Source organism: Anas acuta, chromosome 3 (assembly GCF_963932015.1).
Source record: "Anas acuta chromosome 3, bAnaAcu1.1, whole genome shotgun sequence".
NCBI lineage: Eukaryota > Metazoa > Chordata > Aves > Anseriformes > Anatidae > Anas > Anas acuta.
This window is the reverse complement of record NC_088981.1, coordinates 101,613,244-101,638,345: the sequence shown is the minus strand read 5'-3', so window position 1 is coordinate 101,638,345 and position 25,102 is coordinate 101,613,244. Positions and strand designations below refer to the sequence as shown.

At 36.9% G+C, this 25,102-nt stretch overlaps 1 long non-coding RNA gene across 6 annotated transcripts in view; it reads left to right on the top strand.

The window, feature by feature from the left end:
- The window catches only part of LOC137854725 (uncharacterized), a 69,661-nt gene extending 45,757 nt beyond the window's left edge, over window positions 1-23,904 (top strand). For 2 of the 6 annotated variants that reach the window (XR_011095357.1, XR_011095356.1), the window contains 5 exons: window positions 3,556-3,632; window positions 9,977-10,105; window positions 10,357-12,534; window positions 12,677-12,734; window positions 13,644-23,904. This is a non-coding gene — a long non-coding RNA (uncharacterized lncRNA). Of the gene's footprint in view, window positions 1-3,555; window positions 3,633-9,976; window positions 10,276-10,356; window positions 12,535-12,676; window positions 12,735-13,643 lie in introns of all 6 variants that reach the window. The other 4 variants (XR_011095360.1, XR_011095359.1, XR_011095361.1 and 1 more) reach the window with 4 other exon arrangements.
- Window positions 23,905-25,102: the final 1,198 nt, after the last annotated feature.

Below are 25,102 nucleotides of genomic sequence, written 5' to 3'. Positions count from 1 at the left end.
GCATGAGAGCAAACAATGCTTTTGTCGCAGTTACTCCAGGCTCTACATCTGACTCTGTGATAATTCAAGCAGGCTGGCTGAACCATTTTAAAATATACTGTTGAAATATTATTACTATCTTTACTGAAGATATAGCTTAATCCTGCACAATCAGCAAGCAGCCTGAGCAAGAGGGGATACACTCTAAGGGAAATACAAATAAAACACAGACGCTGAAAGCCGGAGCCCTTCTCTCTGATACCAGCATTTGACGTGTTGCTGTGCAGAAGCAGCCACTGCAGATTCTGGGGTATGTGCAGACATAGTCAACTGCTCACCCTATTGCACCTCTCCTTGTGAATTGGCCAAATTGCTCCTCTGACCTAGCACAAAGACTAGCTTGCTCTGGCAAGTCACCAAAGAGATCCAGTTCACCAAACACAAGGTATGTCAGATTCAGCCTCGGGACTGTCCAACAGAAGCACAAATAAAACCATTCAAAGGCAGTATTCTCTGTTGTTTAAAGACATGTTGCATCTTCTGCTGAGTTTTAGTAACAGAGCAAGTCAAAAATTAAACAGCTGGTTTTATTCAAAGTTTTCTAGCGACTGAGGTGTTTTTGACTGAGATTAATTCTTGAGAGAATATGTAATTTTACATGAAACACATCTAAGTTCTGGACGTTATTAGGAGCTTATCCTCAGTTCTCAAATCTGCATTGTCCAACCTGAATTGGAAACCTCTTGCGAGAAATATTTTGACTTCCAGTACTTTGTCATTCTTAGGTAGAGCATAGTCATAGCAATGTGCAGAAAGGTGAATAAAAATTAAATTATCAAGCATAGACGGAAAGTTCAGAACAGGGCAAATGTATCTTCAAAATATATGACTGGGCAATTTACTTCACAAAACATTATATTCATTACTTGTGAAAATTTTTGATTTGTTGGGAATTTTCCACATCAATTAGAATAATATCATACTCCAACAAACAGCTGTCTATAAGGCTACCAACTCAGACAAAGAGTTTTAAGCTTCTCATTGTAGGCATAAATGAAGTACTGGTTTTTACTTCTTGTCTGTACTGCACAAAGTGGAGAAGTTTTGAAACATCTACCTTAGCGTAATATATGTGGCAAAAGATGCTTGCATCGTCTTTGCTGAGAAAACAGGAAACATCTTTAATTTCATTTAACCCCATAAATTTTATGGGATGTCAAATCATGTGATTGCCTAAAGAAGTTCATGTCACCTATCCACTTACAAATTTCTAAGTGATCCATTACCATGAAAGAACTACAGGGAGGTCTTCAGTCTAAAGGATTAACAAGCTATTAAGTAAAAGGTAGTGAATTATTAGTACAAACATGTCTAAACTCCTGATACAGAAATCTAAAACTCACAATTTAAATAAATAAATAAAATCTACAGAATATTTAGATGCCAACTAACTTCAACACTTTCAGATTTATAGAGAGATCATTTGAGAAGGATGTCAGTGCTTGACCTAAAAGATGACTGCTCAGTTTGGGAAAATTTTTTATTTGTTTCCTCCATTAGCTCTGTATTTGTATATATTTGTATCAGAGATGTGAGTGCACAAGTCTTTATGTCAGATCAGCTCAACTACGACATTACAAAATGATTTTTTTTTTTTTTTCAGGCAATTGGTTCCAGAGTCTTTTACTTATTTCAAAATCTTCAAATATTCCAATAAACAAGATTCCATTGAGTCATTTCACAGCAAAGCACACAAAAGACATTTGTGCAATGCATAAGAATGGCAGAACAGGCCACTCGATTTCCTCTAATGTCCTTTTTTTTTTTTTTTTAATATATATGTATTTATTTATTTTGTGCAGAACACTGTTTGGCTAAGAATTGTAACTCCTTACTAATGCAGATACCATTATAAAAATATTGACAGGTTCTGGACTGCTATCCACTGGTTCTAATCTTTACAAGGTCTTTAGAAAGAAAAGACACAGAAAGGAAGAAATAGCCGCTAAACAAACTCTGTGCATTGAGATGCTCCTGGATTATGGGGCTGTCAGTGTTACAAAACTAAGTACTCTGAAGATCAGTTTTGGAAATGTCTTTTTATCTGTATCAAAGTCTATATCAAAACACCAGATTGAGATTTCATGTGTCTGAAATCCAGATTCAAAGTCTGTGGTTTGAACCTATTTCTGGCTTTCTGTTGGTTCAGTTTGCAGAAGGCATTGTGAGAAATTAAACTCACAGATACTTGGTATAATGACAAACCAATTTAAAAAAAAAAAAAAGAAAGAAAGGAAAGAAAACTCAAACTGCACCACCCTTCAGTCAGATTGGAACAAAATCAATTGTTAACCCCTGGGGAGCCACTAATTTTTCTAACACAGCTGCAACAAAGCAGCTTTCTCCATCCTCGTGTTGCTATTCTTTAATGGCATTATTGTAGTCAAAATGAGCAGGATTTGTGATGGTAATAATTTCTTTAAAATTACCTGTTTTAAATAGTTCCAGGATTTACTTTACATTGTTAAAATATTTTTGTCAGATTCGATTGTAATACAGCTTGATATAGCAGGAGAGCAGGGGGAGAGGAGTCTTTTGTAGACAGGTTTGAATATATGGTTCCGCAGATCAGCTATTTGTTAATTTTATGCAGGCTGTCTCCAGTTTCTGCATCTCACAGTTTGGGCACAACAGGAGGTGACACTGTTAACTGTTACTCTTTTCACTTACTTTTTTTCCCCTAGCTGAACATAAACATATCATTACACAGTTACACTACACTATATTTAGAGTTGATTTTTAACTATCTATTAGATAAAAAGACTAGAGCTGAGCTAAAGTACCTGGAATGAACTGGGAAGGTCTGACAGAATGGCACTACCCACAAAAATTCCAGTGTGAGTAGGCTATTTCAGCAGTGTGATGATGCTACCTATTTCATTTACTGATGAGAATTCTCTGATTTGACTGGACAAGCTGAGTCTATGTGATGTGGTCCGTGGAGTGGCTGTCAGTAATTTGGGATTAAGTTTTGATTAATTTGGGATGCCCAAGTACAAATTATATAGGCCCACTACTGTAGGCTCCCTACATGAGAAAGGAATTTACACTAAGTCCACTAAGGAGTTTAGTCACCAGCACTGAGTCCCTTAGTCTTTTCTTTCCCCTGAAGGCAAGAACCATGCCTGGACTGTGAAACCTGGGAATATTTCCATCATCTGACATGGCATCCTGGCTGCATCAGAGGGGCACATGAGTCTTCTTCCTTCACACCTCTCCCCCATAACTGGCTTCTTGCAGAACAAACATGGGTCCCATGCCAGGAAGGAAATAGCAGACATTCCAGCAGATTGTCCAGCTTGGATGTTCATGGGATGAAATTCAGGAGTATGTTGTAGAGCACATTCCTTCCACTATGTAACTCAACCTATGCGCTAAGTGTTTGCCAATTTATGTATACATAACCATTAAAACATTTGAGAGGTTAAGTTATTCCCACTGTAACCCTGGCAAAACACTTGCCAGACACCCTGTTCCAGAGAACAGGGTGGTCTCAACACTGAGATTTCCTCACAGGATCTTTACCTGCTGGGACCACAGGAAAAAGCATGAGGAAAAAGATGTGTCCACCCATCACCAATTTGACAAACAAGGTAAGGAATTTACCTGGAAGCCAAAATATTATTATTATTATTATTTTCCTTCACATTTCACTTGAACATGATCTGAAGCACAGATTCAAATGTCAGTCATTAACATCTGAGTTGAGTGTTTATCAACCAGACCAGGCAATTCTTCACATGAATCTCTATCTTTGTCTCCTGTACAAACTGTTCTGTTTTGTAAAATGATAGGATACGCTGAACTTGAGACCTGAACCCTTCTACCACATACCGATTCAGTGCTGTAAATACTGGTATAAAGATCTCTTTTTTTTTTTTTTTTTTTTTTATGAGAAAAAGGTGTACCTAGCTAAGGCATCCAGCTCTGGATGGCTGAAAGTGTTAAAATGTATTCCATGTGTTCAAACAGCTCTATATGTTCTTCCACATTTGGATGCAATATTTATAATAAGGAACATACATATACCACTTAAGAATGTATCTTTTGCCAGCAGTTCCCATATATCTGGGAATACTGTACCTTTCCTCTGTGTTTCAAAAAAGAAGTATTACAGACTCATGATCATTGGTTGATAGCTGGTAAGTGACTGATTGTTCTATGACTTCTTGGCTGCAATTCTCTTTTTATCACAGGGGAAGGGAAAACAACTTTTTAATATGCTTAGCAAATTTATTTTGTTGGTGGTCTGTTTCTTACAGTGCATAGGTTTTCCACATAAAACCTGACAGCTATAAATAACTACATGAACCAAAGCAATCTCCAAAGTAATTGTATTAATTCAAATGAGGTCAATTGAAGTATAAATTGGACTCAGTGATGCTTCAGTAATGTATCTGACTAGTACAAAAGAAGGGTCAAACATCCAAGACTGAATATCTTTCTCAGAGAAACAGAGACTTAATGGAGGAGTACCTATACTGATGGTAACTGTGCTGCTTATTTATCTGAGCTCTTATATACTGTGTTTTCTGCATGTTCAGTCTTAAGTACACCCTGGAAAGGAAGTGCTAAAAACATAGCCTGTCTTAGACATCTGTGCACCACTTAGAGTCAAAATATCTGAGCATAAAATCATAGAATCATAGAATCATCTAGGTTGGAAAAGACCTTCAAGATCATCAAGACTGAACATCAACCTGACCTATTGAGTCACATCACTAAGCCATGTCACTTAGTGCCATACCCATGCATCTCTTAAATACCTCCAAAGATGGGGACTTTTCACTTCCCTGTGAAGCCTATTCCAATGCTTGACAACCATCCCTGTGAAGAAATTTTTCTTAATATCCAATCTAAACCTCTCGTGGTACAACTTGAAGCCATTTCATCACATCCTATCACTTTTTCACCTGAGAAAAGAGACTGACACCCTCCTTGCTACAATCTTCTTTCAGGTAGTTATAGACAGTGATGAGGTCTCCCCTCAGCCTCCTTTTATCCAGACTAAACAAATCCAAATCCTTCAGTTGCTTCTCATATGTCTTGTTTTCTAGTCATCTCACTAACTTTGTTGCTCTTCTCTTCACACATGCTTCTTGTAGTGAGGGGCTCCAAATGGAACAAAATATTCGTAGTGCAGTCTCACTAGCACCTCAAACAAGGGGAAAAATCCTTCCCTAGACCTGCTGACCACACTGTTTCTGATGCAGGCCAGGATGCCATTGGCCTTCTTGGCCCCCTGGGCACACTGCTGGCTTGTGTTCAGCTGGATGTCAGCCATCAGACCCAGGTCATTTTCTGCCAGGCAACTTTCCAGACACTCTTTCCCAAGTCTATACCTCAGCATGGGTTTGTTATGACCCAAGTACGGGACTCAGCACTTAGTCTTATTAAATACGCTATTGGACCCAGCCAATTGATCCAGCCTATCCAGATCTTACCCTCAAGCTGATCAACAGTCCCACCTAATTTGGTATCATCTGCAAACTTACTGAGGGTGCACTCAATCTTCTCATCCAGATTGTTGATAAAAATATTAAACATAACTGGCCCTAATACTGAGCCCTGAGGAGCACCATTGGTGACTGGCCTCCATCTGGCTTGAACTCCATTCACTGTGACTCTCTGAGCCCAGACATCCAGCCAGTTCTTTACCTACTACACTTTTCCAAGCCATGAGCAGCCAGTTTGTCCAGAAGAATACTGTGGGAACCAGTGTCAAACACTTTACTAAAATCTAGGTAAACATCCGCAGCCTTTCCTTTATCTGCTAAACACATCATCTTGTCATAGAAGGAATCAGTTTAGTCAGGCAGGACCTGCCCTTCTTAAACATGTGCTGTCTACATCTGATCACTCAATTGTCCCGCATGTGCCATCTGATGACATTCAAGATGATCTGCTCCATGAATTCCCCTAGCACCAATGCCAGACTTACAGGAATGTAATTCCCTGGATCTTCTTTCCTGACATTCTTGTAGATTGGAATCCCATTCACTAGCATCCAGTCAACTGGGACCTCCCTGGTTAGCCAGGACTGCTGGTAAATTGTTGAAAGTGATGCATACTTCCATTGATCCTCAGACACCCTGTATAGAAACCAAGGTGAATATTTTTTTAAAAATGAATTTAAGAATTGCTCAATTTATGGAAGTGAACATCAGATTTCAATTCATTGTTCACATTTTAATTTTTATTGTTATTGATGAGTGGTCCTTCACCAGTGAGCTATCTTCAGTGGCTGCACTGACTTGTGCTGTTCCCATTTTAACATAATCGCTTGCAAGACCTATCTTTAGGTCATCTCTTTATCTGATCCAGTTTTAAGAAGGCCCCCCTCAAAATTTCTGTGTTACAGTGTTTTTATTTTTTTTTTAAAGCCAGAACTCTTCATCGATCCAGTTTACAACATGAGCTACAAATGACATGCCATTGCTGAAGTACTGGTGTACTATGCACAGGGGCGGGGTTGCATACAACCTATTTACAGCTTTTCTTGAGCTAAAATAATGTAAAACTCCTTAAAATAAAGTAAAAGGAAAACCAAAAGATTTATATCAAATTTATCTGACTTAAAGCATAGATGTACAAATGGAAAAGTATTGAAACATGAGGTTCCAGGCCTATTAAGGACTGTCACACTCAGATGAGGCTGCTTTTGTCTTCAGCATAGAGCTTGTTGGTTTCCATTAGTGGTGAGGACTCTACACAGTGGATTGTGGATGCAAACCTAATACACAAGTTTTTCAGTGTAATAACCAGAGCTCAAATGGGTAGCAGGTTTCAGTAATCAAAGTGAAATTTCTAGTCTGTGTTCTATTAATTACTGGAAGAAAAACACAAAATTTGAAAGAATTACTCAGTATATTCTTGCCTTGAATGCTGTAATATCACTTTCATGGTCAAGCAATGCAAGGGAGGGAGAGTGGTTCATCTGAGAGAAGAAATCAGAGACACTGCACATCTGGCTTGTAGAACACTGTTGCAGGATAAGAAAGTTTGATAAGAAACATTTACAGTTTTGTTTCATGTCAGAGTAGAGACACTGCTGGGAAGAAGTGCATCCTATTGGCATAAAACTTGTTATCCTGTGGGAATCTATAATAATGTCACACTATGAACAAAGATAGCAGGTTCCATAATAATAATTAAGGTCTGACTTCTGTTTCTGAGCCTGGTTATTTTAAGTGTCTTATGTTTTTTTGGAAGAAAAAAACCTGGCTTGTGTTTATTTTTAAAGATTGATTGGCTCTGTTTTCAAGTAAACAAGTCAGTTTATTCATCCTGAATACTTTAGTATCATCAGGGGCTCCATTGTTTCCCATTGCAAATTTTGGAAGCACCATCTCCAGAAATTTTCAAGAGTCTCTTGTGCCTCTTGTGTGCTGAAGCAATTGTACAAACACCACATGCACTTCTGCTTTGCTATGGCAATTATTTGCTCCATATCACCCACCTCCAACAATGCTAGTGTTATTTCTTCCTCATGCCCACACAGATTTGTGTGTATTCTCATGAAATGCACCATCAAATAACAAGCAGAATTCAGTGCTAGAAAAATTATGACAGAGTCCACAATGGATACAGAGACACATCTTTTTTGTTGTAGGACAAAAAAGAAAAACAAACAAAATGTTTTGAGGTTTGAATTAAAGTGTCCTTCTCATTAACAGTTATGCCACCATGAAAGCAAACAACCAAACTAAAAGCAAAACAGTTTCTAGCTGAAAAAGAACAAAATACTGTGCATATATATAGTTGTCATGGTGTGCACACTGCTAAAACTTTATTTTTAGTGATTAGCTTGTTTGTAATGGAGTTTGAAATAATGTTAGGTATAGTACAAAAAGTCTATGGCCAATTTAGTCACTCAAGCAGGGATAGAAATCTTCTTGTTCAGGCTGCAGTGGGAGATAACTTGCCACAAGATGCAGGGATTGGAAGTCTGCGAAGTCTATGCTTCAGTGACTTTTGGAACAGACAAAAGCAGTGCATGAATTCAGAGGGGAGCACAAAGGAGGCAAAGGCACTCACCAGCAGTGACAGACTTTGGAATTTAATAGGGGATTGTTCTCTTCTCCCACTTTTGAAAAGGAATTTTTGGAATATGTATTAATTGCCTTATAGCCCAACGACTGTCTCAGGGTAGAGAAAGTGGAGCGGGTCCCAACTGGTACAAGACTGGCAGCCCATGTATGGTTGCTGGGTGACTGGACAGTGCAGAAACAATGATGTATATATCAATAAGATCAGTGTGCTGACAGACTTGGAACATGGTAAGAATGTTTTCATGGGTTTCATCATCAAAGATGAGTACATATTAGACATTCAATGCTTAACAAACAGTCAGAAGATGGATTTGAAGTGCAGGACAGTATTTTATTATTTGCATAAGCAGACGGCTCAATCCGAATCTCTTTAGGCTTTCCTTTGCTCTTTTCTGCTGACCCTGAAGAAATCCCAGAGTAGCCCTTCCCAAAAACACATGCATTGCAGTTGGTCTGCTTGTATCTTGCAACACAAAGTAGAGTCAAGCATGATCTGGGAAAAACAAATGAACTTTGAATGGAAAATGAATGATTCTAGGAAGCAGATAATATTAGGATATGGTTACACGTTCTCCCAATCCCCAGCCTCAGAAGGCTATGCATTAAGTGCATGCCTATCCTATATCTGAAGTCTTTACTTCTAAACTGCCATAATGACTCTACCATTTTAATAAATCAGCCAACACCTACTTCTTGGAGGTATAACTCTTCGTTGTGGGAAATGGTAAAACCGATCTCATACAATGAAAATAGCACATACCTGAGCACAGGGAGGTGAGAACAAGAGAGAAACATAGAACATGACAAAAAACTTACATTTTTTTATTATTTTTATTATTATTTTTAATTTTTATATGATATTTACTTCAGGTGTGTCCATAACACTTGCTATGAAAGCTGAAAAGTTTGAAAAACTGTTATCACTGTGGGAAAAAAAAAAAAAAAAAAAAGGAAAAAAATATGATTTGCTATTTCAGAGATTCTTTTTAATATAAGTGGATTGTGCTTTTTATAACACTGTTCTGCAGAATACTGAAAGTTCCTAACATATCTGTAAAAATGATAACAAAATGTCTATACACTGTATATCGAGAAATACATATGTTGCAACTTCAAATATGCATTTTTGTATATACAATAAAAATAACCTTTTATACCTTTGCACTTTTTTTTTTTTTGCCTTGGTTACATTAATTTCTAAATGACTTTTATTTTTTTATTTTTTTTTCAGAAATGAGGAAAATTAAGAAAAATATATCAATTTAAAATCTGGAAGGCAAAATTCACTTATCATTATAGAAAACAGCAATCGGCTCAAATGCACAAAAATAACTCAGGCAGTTATCTCTCACCAGCTTGCACACTCTACTGATATATATCGTTTACTACTTTATATCCATCTGCCAAACCCACCTGGGTTTCATATGGGGCATTTGCTAGCTCTGTTAATGATAAGCTTCACTCTATTCCCTATCATCCTCTCAACACTTTCTGAAAAAAAAAAAAAAAAAAAGGAAGAAATTATACAGACTGTATTGTGTCATAGTGTGTTAATCTAAATACTACATTAAGCGAAGAGCATATTAAAAAGTATGTCAGAGAGTGTTTTCTTCTCATTATGACCCCCAGAATGAGTCAGGTAGAAGTCATATAATCTACAGTCAAAAGCCAAAACTAGATGGATGGTGGGTAAGGCAGAATAATATATATATATATATATATATATATATATATTTTTTTTATGAAGCACTTTTCAGGATGAAGTTATCTCCAAGCACTTGCAGAAATACTACAAGTGCTAATATTTTAGTGGATTTGTTGTAGTAGTATTTAAGGCCTGCTGGAACTGGATAATTAGAGCATCACAGACCATCTTTGGCTTACAGGGAGCTTCAGGTCTGCACAGAGATAATGCCGGGAGAGTGGAAAGTTCCCTGTCATGATCATGCAATGTGAGGGACTACCTTGTCCTCCAATTTCTCTAAGGCCCAGATGAACCAGGAGTCTTTACCCAAGTAGGTAGCATCAGTGTACATTTTATTCTCATTCAAACCAACAGTGTTCAAACATTCTCTGAAAGTAACCCATGCTTAACGGGTTTCATGAACAAGAACCCCAGCTCCAGAGAAGCACCCACATGTGCAAACTGCACAGTGTTTGGGAAGCTGTGGCAGACAGCAGACAGGTGAGTAATACACTCTCACTGACCTGGAAAAAGTCTATACGATTTCCCTTCTCTCTGACATGCTATGTCTTCCTTTTGCAGGAAGCTGAACTTGGCAAGTCACAAGCTCCAGCAGAATGGAGATGCACAGCACTGCCTTCAGGACGCAGATAAAGTGGCAAGGAGCTGACCAGCTACTTGGTCATTTCTACAGGCTGATACACAATACAGTATTGTTTCATTTGAGAGAATCCCTGCTTACTGTAGGGAAAAGCCCTTCCCTACTTGATTGCATCAAGTTTTGTTTGTTTGTTCTTACCAAAGCATTAAAGTCACCTTCATTCTGTGAAGATAACAGAGCAGAAGACAGAGACAAGGCCAGCACTGCTCGCTAGTGCAGCAAGAAAAAGTAAATTGCTTTCTTTTAGGGCAGAATTTCACACAGATGGTGCACAGGTGTTTCCTGTACATCATAGTAATATGTGAGTAACACACAGGGAAATTAGTAGGGTGGTTCATGTCCATGAGGTTGTCCCCTTCTTATGGCTTTTTGTCAGACTTTAGTGACTAAAAGTATGTCTTAAGCTTGTCAGCCTAAGTCCTGCAATTTCCCATAGCTAACAGTCAGGAATCCTTCCCAAACTCAAGGGCTGAAAAGGGATTATTCTAGACATTATCAAGTAATTGACTTTCAGCTTTTTTACTTTACATTTTGACATTGAGCTCTGAAATAAGTAAAGCTGGAAACCATTTCTGTGTTACATGAAGGGTAAAAGAAAGAGATAGTATCCCTTCAAACAGGCTAGGTGTGTAAGAGATGGCTCTATCAGCTGAAGATCAGCAGTATCAACTACAAACTTCTCCGTCAAAGCTAATTTTCCAGTCTCCCTGGAGAAGATCGGTTGTGTACACATTCCTCTCCAGGCACCTGCACAGGATGTGGGCACACTCAAGGACAGGAAGGCTTTCTGTTCCCCAAACATGCAGGTGTGTGCAAAGTCAGGCGTCAGCTCTGCATTTTCAGGATCATTTCATATTGCACACGCAGTGCTGTTTTGCTGGATGTCAGCAATCTGAAGCTGTTTTCTCACTGATAGAGTTGTGGTAAATACGACAGTAAATGGACGGCTCTGATGGATGGTTCCCCTCCAGCTCTTTCAAGATGGGGGATTATCAGTGTTCTCTGCTGCATTCTCCAAACCACAGCCAAGAAGGGAGGGTTTAGTGAGCACACTCTATATTGCACTTTAATGTGGCTGAGAAAGAAGTTATTTTTATTTCATTAACAGAAATATGAGCCAAATAATAAGAAGTAAGGCAACTGTTGATGGCTTACTGTTTTCCAGGTTGGTGCTTATTTTGGTATTTATATCATAGGATAATTGTTGACTTGCCTCCATGAGCAAAATGAAGTGACCAGCAGAGACAGACAAGATCATGTTAAAACTCAAATAAGGAGAGACATGTCAAACAGTAAAAATATGTGAAGCAGACAAGCTAAGTATATTTAAAGTCATAAGCAATTAGTAATTAAAAGATAAGATAAAACAGAAATAAGGAGTTTGCAATATAATTCTTGTCTGGTTCTTGTAATTGCTGCTAAGCCTGAGGCTAGTGTTTGGGGTCTATTTCTTTTCCTAATCCTACCAAAGTAAAATTTAATCCTCCCGAGTAGGTCATTTACAGTCTCATCTATGTGAAGACCCTTAAGTAAATATCACAGAATCACAGAATAATCTAGGTTGGAAGAGACCTTCAATATCACTGAGTCCAACCTGTGACCTAACACTAACAAGTCCTTCACTAAACCATATCACTAAGCTCTACATCTAAACGTCTTTTAAAGACCTCCAGGGATGGTGACTCAACCACTTCCCTGGGCAGCCTATTACAATGCCTAACAACCCTTTCAGTTCTTCCTAATATCCAACCTGAATCTTCCTTGGTGCAACTTTAACCCATTCCCCCTTGTCCTGTCACCAGGCACACAGGTCACCAGGATACATAGGTGCATATTGTCAGTCATGTATTTGGAAGCAAAATAGAATGCTGTTTAGACATTCATTTATTTATTTATGCTGCTTCTTCATATTTTTACTTATATTTTGATTATGTAAATCAGGGGTACTCTAATCCCAGGAACAATGAGGATGGACCTTTCTGGGCCCTCCAACTGAGCACGTGATATTCTTCCCCTCAAAGCTGCAGCTTCTGGCATTGTCTGGCACTGACATTCACTTGGTGCTGCTGCTTCAGGAGAAAGGAATTGTTTTTGAGGAGGTAAGGGAAAGTGCGTACACTCCCTCCCACAGGTGACATCAGCAGCTTTACTCCATGTGCTGACTGTGTCTACAGCAGGAGATGTCTTTCAGCTGTTTTCATTGCTTCTGATGCATGAATGCTGATTTCATTGCTTTTCCAGGTGAAAAAAAGCCCTCTGCCTTGGATGAGGATGTTCGGTGGGCCACCATCTAACCAAGGTAACAAGACCAAAGGTCCTTCCTAAAAATGTGGTATTAAAAGAAGACAGTGTATTGTATTGAGTTATACTGAAACTGTGAAGATGGAAGACCAATCTGATGACTGTCTCCTAAAACAGAGAAAACCCAAACAGAACAATGTAAAATATCACATCTAAATGATACCTATGTTATTCTTCAGGAAATCAGTAATCACCCATAAAGGTATAACATAGAAAAACTGTGATATGCTAATGGTGTTTTAATACAGAGGATTTCAAAAGAAAAATACCATTCCTTTAATCATTAATATTATTTTAGGAGGAATAAATGGCTTTACTTATTGTGAAAAAAAAAAAAAAAGAAGAAAAATTCTGAATTTTGTGTCCCTTTTCCTGGTCCAACCAAACCCCTTTCTCTTAAAAGCAGGGAGAAAAAAGTGAACAGAACTTGTCAGAGATGCTTAGGTTTTAAATCAATAGTTGAATAAAAGCCTACTTTTGATATATTATTGATATATTTTGATATATATTTATTGTATAGCTCAGTCTCACTGGTTGTAAGTCTTGAACTGGGGATGAGAATAAAACTAGATGCAGTCTTTCAGCTATAACCCTATCCAAAATACTTTAGAAATACCTACTATCAATGCAAAGCAATCCATTTTGAAATCCAGAGAAGGTTCTTCAGAAACATTTTATGTCCCTGAGAGGTAACTCATCTCTGGCAGGGATTATTTAGTAGTATCTAGACAAAGTTAGAATTGTATCAGAGGAAGGGGAATCATCCCAATTTTACCTTCAGTTTGGCAATGAAATTATAACAATCATAAATTGCTCCCAGCTGTCCCTGAAATCTCCCCTTCAGTACATCACTGTAGGGAAGACAACAAGTTCTGCAACAATCAATCCCTTTTATATCTCTCTACAGACACATAGGCATTGTACTGGAGCTCAAACTATGTTGCTGGCTGCAAAAAGATGACTGGTAAATCAAATACCCAATTAAATCACTCATATACTATCCACTACCTTCATTTAAGCAAGGGAGCTATTCTTGAAATACTTTCTTCACTTTTTACCAAATGTATATATATAAACCAGCAGTTCCTTCTTAATGTTTCTAACCTCTATGCACCTCAGATATTTACTCTTGTGGGTACCATTTCTCTCATTGTGTGACCTACAGGTTGCCTTCCCCTAATTCCTTTTTTGTTTGTGATCCTCTGTAGAGTCCTCTTTCCAGGTGCCCTCTATTCAGTGTATGCTTACCTCGGTCACTGGACATCATCATTACTTCCTTGCTCAGAGTGCTTTTTCTGATTCCTACACTATGGTACTTTCTGGACTGAATGGATCTCTGTCTGTCAGTGATCAAAGCTGTCAGTTGCTGTTTATTTCCTCACCTCCTCAATTTGGCTCCTGGGAGGATGTTTCAACAGACGTTTTAGAGAGATGGAAAAAAACAATGTCCTATTAAACTAATGACCCTTGGCTATACTGTCTACAAATGAATGCAGGCACAATTGCCCAGTTTTGTACTGAGGTTTTGTATGCATATTTTTGATATCAATACTCTTTTTTTTTTTTTTTTAATTTCAAAACTCTTATGCATATTGTCTAGCTATAAAATGTATGCATATAACATCAAAAAAAAAAGCGTATTATTTCCACTTAACAGTAATTATCCCAATGTAACTATGCTACTCCACTAATTATTTTTGCTTATTAAGAATATTAACAAAGTTCATGTCCAGATTTTCTGGTAGAAAGCACTGGTGGCTCTTCTGTTTATTCTTTTCAGAAGGCTTCTGTAAAGAATTTCTGAAGCCTTTTTATTACGTTAGTTTTTGTTTGTTTGTTTGTTTTGTTTTGTTTTTACAGAATCAAAAATCTGGGATAAATTTGTTGTGACTAGCTATTAGCAAACAAGATTTTCTATTCAGAACAGCAATAAGCTCTTTCTTTTGGATAACATAGCTGTAGTGTTTCACAAATTCAACTCCATCTTCATGTCTTACGATCACTGCACTAATCCCAAATATTGCTGCTGATTTTTACTAACAAATGGTTTCTCCACTATCAACATTCTGCTTAATAGGTTATATTTAATATATTTGCACTAAAAAAATGTTGAGAGGACTTTTTAAAAAAGACTTTTTTTACTGTATTGGATGAGGGATTTTGGAGACCATGATGGAGAAAAAAAAAAAAAAAGTGGAAAGACCTTGAGAAAGAGAGAAAAAGAAAGATAAAGAACATTTTTTTTTTTTTTTATGTCATTGAACAGAATAGCTGACTAGGAATACATGAAGAGCTGTTCAGGATGAGATTTTAGCATGAACAGAAAAACAATGGTCTGAAAGAGAGACACAGATCTTTGCACAGAAACAGCAGTTGAATATGTATTTAAAAGAGGGGAGAGGAGAGGAAAGGGTGGGGGGGTGGGGAGGGGAGGAGATTTCTAACGACTTGTTGGACTCTAAAGAAGGCTGAAGGTGACTGCACTGGGATGCTCTAAAGGAAAAACAAACAAACAAACAAAACACACAGGAAGAGTAAAAACTTACCAGTTAAAAGAAAGGTGAGGGCTGATGTTGGGTCAGCATGAGGAGAAAATACTAGGAGTGTAGACTAAAATGTCAAAAGTACTGGAATCATTAAGAGCAGATCCAGTAAAGCCTAAGAAATGAGGAGAGGGAAAGAGGAGAAAGAGATTAAAATGAAAGAACAACTCTTCACAGTTAATGTTGAGAATATATTCAGTATTTTTAAAATTGAAAGGAGGCAGAGAGATTAACAGTTGGAGAAGCAGGGGAGTTCACTTGACAGTTTTTAAAATTTATTTTTATATGCATTAAAATTTATTAAACAAGAAGAAACTTGAAGCATATTTTTATTTCTAGAAGAAGGAACTATAAGATACAGGGAAAAAGAGGCTATGATAAAGTAGTGAAGGATGAGAGTAGCCACACTGGAATTTGGAAAACATGGTCAGACAGGGCCGTAAAAATGGAAATGTGAGGATGCAAGGTATCAAATGCTGAGGAGAGTGGACTAAATCATCTCTGTCTGTGAAAGAAAAACATAGGAGCTGTGGTTAAAGGGAATGAGAAAGGGAAAAAACTCAAGCCATACTGTGTTTGCTAATTTTTCTCCTGGAAGAAATCATCCACATTACCGGGAAAGACGCAGAAACTTTATTGTAATAACCGATTCCTCATAACACTTTGTAATACATATAGCATATAATAAAGCAAAACACTGTGAACTGCAAAATTATCTCTAAAAAATATAGAGAAAACAAAGGTTTTATTGGATTCATCAAAAGCTTGTGCAGGTGATCTAGCTAAAATTACCCTTGTTTGGATAAACACTAGTAAAATGTGCATTAAAGTATAAAACACAGGTCATTATTCACTGTTTCCAAGGCACTGTTCATACGGAAAAGCAAATGAGAGATCATGAGAATGGTTTAAGCATTACTGTTGATTCATGCCAAATTAGGTTTCTAATCTGTGCATACAGCTATTATTATTAAAACAAAACATTTATCCTCTTGAGTACTCTATTGCTTTTTCTGACTTCAGATGATGTCCTGTACCTACCAGTGCTGTGCACCCATCTTTTAATCTGTGTTTTTTGGCACAATTCCTTGTTTGTTGAGCAATAGATTGATACACTCGCAAGGAATAAAAGAAAGTGCTTTGCAGTACTAGCATACATGCTGTGGTATTTTGAATACATTGGAAATACCAGCTAATGATAACAGGTTGTAATGAAATCTTTCAGGGCTGTAAGGCTGAATGGAAAAAAAAAAATTAAAAAAAATCTCCCTCTAATTTGTAGTGGGGAGGACTATAATAAATGCTTCTGTACCTCAGTGTGTTTGCATGCATTCAGTGTGTATAGGAGGTAATGTTTAAAATGATAGTTGCATTTGGCCTAACCATTTACAAACTGAAGATGCTTCTGAGACATTTCTGCAGCTGGTTACCATTTTATATCTTTTATCAGGGGAATATTTTGCATGATAGCCTTGTCTTCCTCACACAAAGGACAATAATTATGCAACAGAGATGAATAAAGCAGCTCAGATAAGGAGTATATCAAATTCATATCCTGTGCTACCTCAGAAATCTGATAGGAGATTGAATTTATTTCCACAATACAGATCACAGTTACAAAAAGCTTTTCAGTCACTTCTGGACAGAGTTAGGACACTGGCTCATGAGAAAAGTTACAGCAAGCTAAACTATAGCATGATTTTAAAGCCTGTCAGCTTCAAGGGTTGCTTCAGTGGATGATTCAGTGCATGGTCTTACCACAGAGAAAAGGCAAGGTAGGTCACCCAGCTTTTATTGAAGAGTAAAGTAAGCTTCCTTGTATACAGGCAGTTCTCACAGACTCTACACGTTTTACTTCTCAATAAGCTAATTGTTTGTTGATACCACCAGTCTCCTGTGCTGCTAACAGTTAACATTCTATCTGCATTTCCTCTTTATGTTGAAAATAAAAAAGGATCAAAAAAGAATCATTAAAACAATAATAGCACCCTCAGAGAAATATAGTCATGCATACTCACCTAGACAATAAAACTGGATGTAGAAGGTGGTCTTATTAGGAGCTCAGACTAGATGGCCTTTCTGATACCACAGCCAATTCTAATTAGCAAAATGTTTACTCTGAAGTGTCTTGTTCAGCTCTGGAAGGAGATTCATCTACAGTCTTCATCAGATCATTCAGGTCTATTCTTGCATGTTTGGCCTGGGTCCTAATTACATAAAAATCTTCCCTCATCTGGGGACTCACCACCTTAATTCTCCTCCTGTAAAACACAACACCCCCCCCACTCGATGAGCTCCCTAAGAGTTGAAAAGTTTGATTGTAAAGCCATCTTGTCTAGGAACTCTTGAAGAGTACAGTTAGTATCTCCAGACCCTGGGGAAAAAGATTTGTTCTCGGACATAGTGTAGCACAAAGACCTGTGATTCAGGGGTACATAAACTGGATCAGGCTTCTGGTAGCATTCTCTCTGTACCCTCTGCAAAGGTGTCCAGCCCTCCATTCGGACTACAGCACAACAGGTCTCACAGTCATCAGCATGAGGTCACCCGTTCATCTCTTTCTAATTCTATTTCTCTTCCTCATTCTAATACTTGGAAGTTGGCTTAAAACAATGAGCATGAGGTTTTACATTCCTTTCCACCATCTATTTTTAGCTTTCACTATCATAACATGGAGTATTCTCAGCATTCATACAAATGCCCATTTCCCCACGGATTTTTGCTAAACTTTTGGCCTTGGTGGTATCTATTGTCAGTGATTTATGAAGTTTAATTGCACATTGTCTGCTCTCTCCCCCCCCCTTTTATGCATTTTCAATTGGCTGCCTTCAAATTTAATCAAGTGTACTAATCTGCCACTGTATTATTTTAGAATAGCTTATCCTTTCTGAAATTCTTTACTGTCCCTCTGGATTTCAATAAAATCTAAATAAATTCATGTTATCTGTAAATTTTAGTATCTCACTGCTTGACCCCATTTCTGGATAATTAATAAATACATTAAATCATTCCTTAATCTCTGATGCAGCCTTAAAACCTTCTGTTGCTAGTGGTTTATTATCATGCGTCTCCTGCTTTCTGATTCTTAGCTACTTTTGAAAGCATAACAATACTTTGCAACTTTTTCCTTGTTGTTCACAGCTGCATTGTATCCAATGAATTTTCACAAGCAATGGTAAATGTATTCTCTTGAAACTTCTGTATTCTTCTCAGGGACTGTCAATTTTTCAAAGGAGGGTTAATTAACTGGTAGTTTACACTAACTTTGGACTTTGAGTATAAAATAGCTAATGTATGTCTCACAAAAGCACACATATACATCACTTCTTAAGCTTTGCATTCACTGGTCTTTTGGAAATTTCCATAGAGCTATTAGGATTTTTATTTTCCTCAGTCCTTGAGAGAAAATGTGTTTGTCCTTTAATTCGTTTGAGAAGGGCCCTGTATGGGCCAGTTTGGGAATGAGCATCACAGAACCCCATCAACAAAATGTCTGTGAAGCAAGAAAATTTTAAATATCTATCTTCTAAAGTGTTTTTTTTTTTTTTTTTTTTTTTAATTCCTCTGAGTTTCTCTTAAGTAATTCTTCTCTAAGTAAGAGTTCTTTGAAGCCTAGTCTCCCATGTGCAGTTACAGGGTCCACCTGTGCATCCATCCACACAGAGAAGGGTTGGTGTGTCAATCTGATGTGCTACACTTACATGAAATCATCATCAATAATAATCGCGTAATGAGGTATTGCATTTTGTATGAAACTAGAAAAAGAATCAGACCTGAGTTTCACTGTTATTTTTTTTTAAAGTTTTACATTTTACAAAAGGTGGGGCAGACAACCATTTTCCTGTGAAAAAGCACGTCCTCCCCAGTATACTCCCAGCATTTTCCAAACCATTGTCTTTTCATACAGTTCTCAAATAGCCCTGGGAAATAAAATATGTTTTTACTTTTTCACTCTTCCCCTTGTTCAGAATATTACTAAATTAAAAAAAAAAAAAAAAAAAAAAAAAAAAGTTTATAAAGGACAACATGAAAACCAGTAAAGAATTGAAAAAACTATCTGTTATCTAAAAAGACATTTTTTCCTCTTCAGTTTAAAATGCTCAGACAAAACCTGTATTAATTTTAAATTACTAACTTGAGAGAGAAATGTAATAAAATGTTTTGCTAATGCTTTGTTATCCTTATGGTTTCAACTCCAGCTCAAAAATGCAATTAATTCTGTAACTTACACTCTGTGGCGGATGTCATTCAAGCTGCGACAGTTTATTGGGTAGTTAAAAGGATAAAATCAAGTAGTCATTCTACTAATCCCTTTACAAGGAAACAGCTTTATGCATAAAAAGTGGAACTTATGTGGTCATTAGCAGATGCTACATCAAGCAACCAAAAATACACACATTTAAATTCTTAAGCACAATCTATGAACACTACACAGATGGTTTCCAAGAAACTGTACCTAAATTGATTACGATAAAAATGATCTGCTGCAATTGTTTCTGTCAAAAGGGAGAACAGAATTTGTCCCAATGTGTCGCTCTGCCCACTCATGCAGAGAACCCAGCTGCTGAGACAGATGTTGCTCTAAGCACTTTATTTTAGGGTCATTAAAATGGTTACAGGGGTTAGTCATTCATTGTTTTATAAATTGTGCTTACTAGCTGAGCTCCATAGATGCTAGAAAACTTCTTTGTGGTTGATCAAAAAAAGTTGCATGTTATATCGCATTTACCTTATGCTAGCAGTAAAAATGAGTGAAGCACTTGCATAGGACAGGATGAGAACAAACAAAAAAACAAAAGCAAAAAAAAAAAACAGTTACTTTTTCTGGTTTGTTTAGACCTGATAAAAACCTGCCTGTTCTGTAATCAGTAGAAATACATAACTTGCCTCTAAGGCCTTCTTTCATTTTAGTTTCTTTAGTCATTAAAGACTTTGTTTTTTCAACATAACTCATTCCTGTAACCATTCTTCCATGGTATTATGAGAAAGAAGTGTCAGACAAGCAAAGGTTTAAGATCAGTTGATTAGATCAGTGCAGAATGGGTCCGTCTACCTCCCCGCTGTCTTTGCAAATGCTGCTCTTTGGCAGTTTGAGCATACTCAAGCTTTACTTAGAAATATTTGGCTAAATCTCTTCACTGTTGGCAGATTCTATGGTTTTCCATGGCTCATCTAATTCAGGATTGACTTAGCTGTGTGCATGTGATGTATTGGTGCAGCAGCTAATGTGTCAATGAGAAACAGAACAGTAAAAGATGAAGCTCAGAGAAAAACAGCAAGGATAGGAGATCCAACTTCTTTTCAGATCATACTGTAGCCTTTTATAGCCTGCACTACAAAGCATAGCCAACATCCACTCTTTTATTTCATTTTTGTCCCTATACACTTTTTATTATGTAGATGGTTCTATTTATCTTACTTAATTGGTGGCTAAACTCTGGCAACCAAGTTCTTAATTCTAAGCAGTGATCATCCACACAGTTTAACAGACATTTTTTGACCTTTCCTTTGTACATTTAGACAGTAATCTATGAAAATCTAGCAGAAAATATTAGTATCATTTGACCTGCCTCCTTCAAACATGGCTGCTTTGGTCGTGGGTTGACTTCCTGCATTTTTGCAGAGAGATTAATTTATTTCCCCTGGCTTAATATGCTTCATTTAGATAATTGTGGACTATGTACATGTAGTTCCTCATAACTAAACAACACAGTATTTCACTGCTTTGAAAATGCCCAAAGTTACAATTTTTAAATTAAAATCAAAATAGCCTCAGAAAATTCAAAAGCTGGAAGAATGAAGCCCACAAATCTAGCTGTTTCTGAATAGTAATTCCACGGTAAAACATTTTTAAAAGACCCCATCAAAACTATTAGGTTAGAATTTGGATGGAAGACATTCTTCCAGAATATGTAATTCTTACAAATGCAGTGAGACGTTCTCTCAGAAACAGGCACATTTCACCCACTTCAACATTCACTGAAAACAAACTAACCAACACAAATACAAATTCAGCCAAGAGAGCCATACTTTCACCTGGGTGAATGTTAAAATCTATACATTATTTTAGTTTAATGTAAATTTGAATTGAATTTTATCTCTATTTTGATGACGAAACAAGACCTTTAAACTAGTGATTTTTATTTATTTATTTCCCTTCTCCCCCTGGCATTTCTCAATATTGTAAAACAGGTTCATCCATAAACTGTATCTGTATCAAAAGCAGTGAGGGGGCCTTTCATACATAATGCCAATTTATTACAATTTCATGGCAGGAAAATTTTTATTTGCTAAGTAAGGTGTTAGGAGCTGATTTGACTGCAATATAAGCTTACTAGAAACTGCAAAGTCAGTGGCTCCTGGGCTGCATTAGAAGCTTGGAGACATTCTGTTCATAGTCTCCTGTTGATCTACACAATGAAAATCACATTTCTGCTCTGTTTTCCTCTTCCTATATTGCAAGGTTTTCAGGACAAAAACTGTTACCCACTTTGCCTATATGCAATATTCACTATAAAGATTATTGTTTTGGAATACATTTCTTGGGACATTAGATACTGATGAGTGTTCTCATCTTCTCATGTGTTGCATTTGGAGGGGAGATTCAGTGGACCTATGCGAGTCCAAAACAGTGGCAGCGCCACACTTTCAGAACAAACGTCCTTTTTCACATTGGTGGTTCATGCATTGCTCACAGAACAGCATAAAGAGAAACATCCTGATGAAAAGCAAGCCTGAGTTCTTAAAAGAGTTTTTGATATTCTGCACACCAGGCATGACAACATAAGGCTGCTCGCAGCCTGGGTGTCACTCCAAATTCCATTATACTTACATTAGATTCTGTTTGTTCCTCCTGCAAATGCACTGACAGATTTTTGCAGCCCTGTACATGGCTTTTTTTAGTGTATGAAAGGTTTGTAGTTATTTTAGCCATGGAGTTGCTAAAAAATTATTAAAGAAAATCAAAGTTTGCTCTCATCTACCCTGAATTAAGCCAAAAAATATGTTATTTTTTTTAGAAACAAATCAATGGGAACTGGCTAGTAAACCACTTGCACTGAGATGTCTGGGGCTGCAAAAAGGGTGTGATTACTTGATTACAAGTTACAGAAATGAAAGTATTTCTCCTTGAAAAGCCATCATGATACCTATCTCCAATTCTTTTTGTTTTTCTTTCTTTTTTTTTCTTGCCATCTTTTTGTTATGTAGCGTCAGATTTTTAGCTGAGATGTGAAGTAGACATATACTTACCCTGAAAAGTATAGATTTTTATATAGAATGAGAAAACAAAACCAAACCAAACCACAATGCAATAACAGCCTAAAAACCCAACAACAATTAAAAAACTTAAATAGGAATGCAGTCTGTTGTGCACCATAGGTTTTCTCAAGGTAACATTATTTAGTGTTAAGATGAACAGTTCTTGCAGATTTAAAGCATCACAAAATATAACATAAGCATATATATACTCAGTCACACTGAGTCCTGCTATCCCAACCTACAGACTTCAAAAGTGGATGCTTATGAAAAAGCATAAGAATAAAATATCAGTCTTTTTTTCCTTTCTCTGAACAATCTCTCAGCCTTCAAAAATTTGTGGCTCAAGGACTTCTTCTGTGTGGTCCACCTATCCCACCCTCCATGGTATTCACAAGCCAGAAATATTATCTAAGGTATCAAAGGAGAAATCTTGGCTCCCTTAACATCCAAACCTTAACTACCTTATATTGAACAGAAGAGGGTTTACTTTTTCTACTATTCTCAGACTTCCCAGCCTTGACACAAAGTCAAAACTGAGTGGATGACACTAATATCAAATTTACCAGCTAGAAATAAAGACTACGTGACCTAAAGATTAGGATATGATTATAAATATTACACTACCTTTGCCAAAGACGAGAAGCCTAGGAGGTTTTTAGATGGTATTCAGAAGAATCTATACATATATTCACATCTTCAGTTTGAAATGAAACTGGTGTGAAGCTACACAAAAGCTGTACCTAAGCTATGAATTATTGTATGTTTATGTAAGGGTATTAAGTTAAGGTACGTGATAACTGGAAAGAGAGGAGTAAACAGCCCCTGGTCCAGCTAAAACTATGGTCTTTTACATCTACGTATGTCTTCATCATCATGCATTCTCTCAGTTAAAAATAAAAACCAAAAGAAAACATAGCTCAAATATCTGGTTAAACTTAGTTCATGTGGTGATAGAAAAGAAAGAACGCTAATACATTTGGGCTATTCACCATTGGTTGGAGGATCTGAATGCACCTGTGAGAGCGTAGGTGTGTTTTTCTACTCTTGTTGATTATCTTCTAAAGGTTTCTGATGGAAACCACATCCTCTCACCCAGAATTGGGAGGTGTTTATTAAAGTCACTGAGAACACACAATGAGCAGCCCTCACCCCCTAAAAAAATAACTGATATAGATATGATTGTCTATAATTTTCTCTTTAACTTAACTGTAAATGTGACCTTTTCAAACCAACAGTACTTTCCACAATGAAAAGGTGTTTCAACTACATGACAATGTAGTACATCATATTGCAGTGCTTTGCACTTTCACCTTTGGATAAAGTAAATTAAAAATGCCACTGTCTTGATTTGGTGATATATGGCACCTGTTTTTCATCAGTGCAAATGACTCTTCAAAGAGCTAAGCATGAGACAGTCAGATAGTTTTTTTTAAACAACTACTTTGGTGTTAAAGGAGTGATCAACCTGACAACAGAAAGACCAGCCAATTAATGCCTAAAATTCCCATTTCTTCTGTCAGCCATTTAATTTTCTGTCTTATAGGGGTTTCCAGTAAGTGTTTAGCAATGTTGAAGATTGTGAAATTTAGTCTGAATGAAGGAATCAAAAAATCAATGAGATAATGAATCTTCTATTTTCTATTTCAGTTGAGGTGGGTTTGTTAACTGACGAAATCCTTTTTTCTCCATGTTATCAATGGATCTGGTTTTAAAGCTATATAAATGCAATAGAGAGTAAGGAGTTTGTTTGTTTGTTTGTTTGTTTTGTTTTGTTTGTTTGTTTTTGCTACAAATAGCTTGTATATATTTAAATGTCCAGGGAAAAAAAATGATTTATTATAAACCACCAGGACTTAGATCATGAGCACAGTAGATCTCTGTGTAGTTGATGAACTTACAGGGACTTTTCTTTGTTCTACTAAACATATAATATTTTTATAAAATCCATTCTGAAATATATGTGTTTTTTTTTTTTTTTTTGTTTTGTTTTGTTTTTTTCAAGGCTTAATCAGATTCTTGTAGACACTCTTAGAAAGTCCAATGCCTTTTTTTTTTTTTTTTTGTTAAGTTGATCTTCCATAGTGGATATATGTATATAAATATAATGGTATTTTTCACTGTCCGTGTTGCTCAACTTCCAGCTACTTCCAGCTGTCTTCTGACTGAAGGAGTGATACAAGGAAGCCTGTGGGCCCTTCGGCTGTCCCTTGGACTCACACTTTTTTCTTTCTATAAGATGGCAGACAAGATATGTAAGCCAGAAGGAAGTGATCCACCAACATACCCACAAGCTCTTCAGTTTGGCTGCCCTCGGATGAAGTACTCAGACCCTTTACAGGATATTTATAATATACATGTACATATATAATCCTGAGGTTGCCACTGAAATATTCACATACTTGAAAATATGTTAATAAATATATTTAACTGAGGCAACTAAAGGAGGAGTCCAACAAGCTCTAGTCCAACACTAGCAGTTGGTGAAGAGAAGAGGCACATTCAGAAGACAATCGACTTTGGGTAGCCTGAACTATGAGCTGGGATGCCCATCCCATATTTCTAG